The sequence below is a fragment of the Atractosteus spatula genome, unplaced genomic scaffold (genome assembly GCF_055471065.1).
Source record: "Atractosteus spatula isolate fAtrSpa1 unplaced genomic scaffold, fAtrSpa1.hap1 Scaffold_10, whole genome shotgun sequence".
NCBI classification, from domain to species: Eukaryota; Metazoa; Chordata; class Actinopteri; order Semionotiformes; family Lepisosteidae; genus Atractosteus; species Atractosteus spatula.
The window spans coordinates 257,641-261,346 of record NW_028296653.1 but is presented as its reverse complement, the minus strand read 5'-3'; the positions used below and the strand labels follow the sequence as shown (position 1 = coordinate 261,346).

Below are 3,706 nucleotides of genomic sequence, written 5' to 3'. Positions count from 1 at the left end.
GAGGCAAGTGAACTTGTAAGGGGCAGGGGGGGAGTGGGGTGGAAGTCAGTGGAAAGGAGGGGTTAAGGGAGGAGGAGGGGGAAGGGAGTGGGAGTCAGTGAGAGTCTGAAATGAGTGAAGATGGCAGTATAGTAGAAGAGGAAGGAGGGGAGGGAGATGGTTTTGAACTGGTGATAGGAAAAAAGAAAAAATGGAAGTGGAAGTTGAAGGAGAAAGCTGGAGGGGAGTCGCTCTCGCCTCCCAGGTTAATATCCAAGGTAGTAGAAGGTGAGGGGGTGTGCAAGGAGAAGGCGCTAACTTGGAATCCCCAGGCCCAGGGAGTGGGAATTGGGGGGATATAGGAGAGTTAGGGGGTGGAACGGAGGTCAGCAAAAGCCTCGCCTGGTCTCCTAGCTCCCCGAGTAGCACAAGTAGTTACGAAGGCCCACCACAGGATGCGGCCAACATAGAAGAGTTCTTGAGCAATGCTGGTATAGGTAACTACTCCCCTCCAGGTTATCCTTTGTGGGGAAGGTGGTTGTGTTGAAGGCTGACGTACTGCCTGCCTTGGTGTATCTGGCTTATGTGTATCCACTGCCGAAGACATTCAGGAGACTGCTGACCCGGATGGTTTTTGAGTTTACGTGGGGAGGGAAGTATGAATACATTGAGAGGGATATTATGTACATGGATGTTAGTGAGGGAGGGTGGGGGGTTCCAGATTTGCTGCTGAAACTAGATTGTAGTTTCTTTTCAGGGCTGTGTAAAGTCCTTGGTGGTGGGGTTGAGGGGTGGTTTAAGAGTTTTGTGTGTTTGTGGTTTGAGGCATGTATGAGGTCTGTGTATGGGTGGATGAATGTAAGGCCACATGCTGCTCCTGCTTGAGTCCATTATGGGAGAGCACGGGAGATGAGGAGGGAGCTTTTTCCCTTTGAGGACAGGGACGTTCGCGAAAGTCACAAGCAGCTGTATAGTTTGGTAATGGGGGCTAAAATGGTTAACCTGGCAGTGTTGGGCACCGTTGGGATGTGTGAGCCCGAGTGCAGCCTAAAGGTTTGGACCATGGATTGATGGACTTGAACTGGCGAATAGTCCATGACAGGTTGCCATTACGGCAAGTGTTGTATAGGCATAAGTTATCTAAGATTAAAAACTGTCCAACAGAGGGGTTCTCAGGGGAGGAGACTGTGCGGCATGCTTTCTGGGAGTGTAATTTTGTTCAAGAAGTATGGGAGAATTGTCATGATATTTTGCTGAATTCGCCTTCTTCCTTTGTTCTGTCCTTTGATGTAGTTCGATGGGGGTTTAGGTGTACCCATGTTCCATGTACAGTGGGATTTTGGGTTGGTTGTTTGTTAGTCTAGTAAAACAGGTGGTGTGGGATTCAAGAGAAGAGCTAGCCAAGCGGAATGTTGTGTGGTCTGTGAAACGGGTGGTGGAGAGGGTTAAGGGGATGGTGCGAGGGAGGGTTCTAAGGGATGTTTGGAGGTGGGGTTACTTTGCCGCAAAGGAAAAATGGAAGAATCTTTTTGATTTGTGATTTCATGTATTGATTGTTGAATTGTGAAAATGTTATTTGCCCTCTTGAGACTGTATGGTGAGGTGTGACTGACGTGATGATTTTGCTGTGTTTTGAATAAAAGTTTTGTAAAAAAAAATCTGTTCTTATCAGTTCTTATCTTCTTCGGATAAGAAGACTGGAAGGACAGGATGACGGCGCCGGAGGGTCTCGAGCTCTGCACGGAGCTCCTCAAAATACTGAGTGTTTCCTTTTAGAGCCAGAACAATGAGACCAGCAACTGGACCGAGAGAATCGCCAAGGTGAACGAGAAGCTGGGTCTGTGGAAAACGCGGTCGCTGTCCTACACAGGGAAAGTGACGACATCCTGCTGGCTTTGGTTTACCTGGCGGTGGTGTACCCACTGCCGGCCAGACTCAGATGAGCGCTGCAAGGGATGATCTTCAGCTTCGTCTAGGGCGGCAGGTACGAGTACATCACGAGGAACCAGATGTGCCAGCCAGTCGAGGAAGGGGGTAGAGAAATTTCCTCAGGAAAAGGAAGGAGACATGAAGCGATGGCAGTTATGAATCTGTACCATATAATGTATAAAGTTGAAAGGCATATTTGCGTTTGCATTGGAAATATGATTTTTAGTGTAACATTTGTGTGGTGATTGGATGGCTTTTCTTTTACCCTTGAACTTCTCTTTTCTGCCGTCAGACTGTTGAACTCCTAAAATCATTATTTGTCAATTTGAAACTCATGAGTGCAACTGAGTTCCACATTTCCCCCTGAAACTCGACTGCATCTTTTTCTGCAACCTTTGTCAGGTGCTGCAAGAGCCCATTGGCCATAAGTACCAGTACTTTGTCAGACTGTAGCTCTCCATCCCGATGAGGCACCTGGTTAAGTGGTCAAACACTGGGCCCAAGGCAGAGAGGCGACCGAAGTTCTACACCCACGCTGTCAAGTGGAGCAGGAGGTACGAGGCCACGAGACAGCCGGAGCTCTGCACCAACCACAGAGCCCTGTACAAAGAGGTGAGGGGGCATCTGGTCGCCGACGAAAGGCTGCAAGTTCCCAGACAAGTCTGGGAAAGGACGCAGCCTAAAGAACTGGACAATCAACTGAAGGACCTCAACTGGATGGCCGTACACAAGAGACTGGCCACCAGAGAGGTCCTCTACAGACACTCGCTTACCAGGAATCCGCATTGCCCCCGGGACACGTGTTTCGTCGAGGAGACTCAGGAGCATGTGTTCTGGAGCTGCCCCTTCTCCAAGGCAGTGTGGGGCAGAATGGACAACACCATGCAACTCCTGGGAGTGGGAGCTGTGCTCTGTTACCAGTACATTCTGCTTGGGCTGGCACCAACTGGATTGGACAAGGGGACGCAGTTCCTACTCTGGCTACTACTGTCCCTTACAAAAAAAGGCCTGTGGGATGCAAGGAACACTCTCATCTGGCACAGCAGAGTGGGGAGCAAGAGAGCTGGAGAAGATCCTGGCAAACCTCAGAAGGAGGATGATGTACTGGAAAGGACTTTGGGCCCTGTACAGGGACTAACGGACACAAGCAAGTGGTAGGGCTTGGAGGGACTCTTTAATTGCACAAATCCGTCCCCGTCATCCACTTGCATAGATTGATAACGGACAATCACCGCTGTTCAAAAAGTTTTTTTACTGCATGCTATGTATATTATTTGTGAGAATGTTTCCTTTTTTGAGATGTATTATGGAAATAAAGTATATTTTGTAAAAAAAAAATGTTCTTATCAGTTTAATATCTTGATACGTCCCCCATCGGGGGACTACATATTAAACCGCTTTTGGAACAGGGAGCTGGATCAGGAGCTTGCGCCGTCCTCTCCACACATCGGCCCGGTATTGCAGCGCCTCCGGGAATGCAAGCAAGGTGGACTGGAGCTCCTTCTGCTCGAGTCTCATCCCACGTCCGTCTGTGTCTCTCTCTCCATGTCTCTGTCTCCTTTTCCGTCCTCCCTCTGTGCACTTTCTCGCGTCTCAACTTTCTTGGCAAGCAGGCAGGCCCCCTTTTCAGCTCCTATGCGTTTTCCCCCCAAAAATGTATAATCTTTTTTTTTAGGAAGGCAGGTGTGGTGTGGTGCAGTGCATGTCCCCCTCCCCAGAGAGAGCTGCCCCTTGCCTTTGCCCGCAGGTGCTGACGGTCTGTTTTCGCTTGCAGCTCGCTCGGCACAGCTGCTGGTGG

General features: G+C 49.6%; 1 pseudogene; it reads left to right on the top strand.

Annotated features, from left to right (window-relative positions):
- Positions 1-3,227: 3,227 nt before the first annotated feature.
- On the top strand, positions 3,228-3,394 carry LOC148810245 (U2 spliceosomal RNA; annotated as a pseudogene).
- The last annotated feature ends 312 nt before the right edge of the window (positions 3,395-3,706 follow it).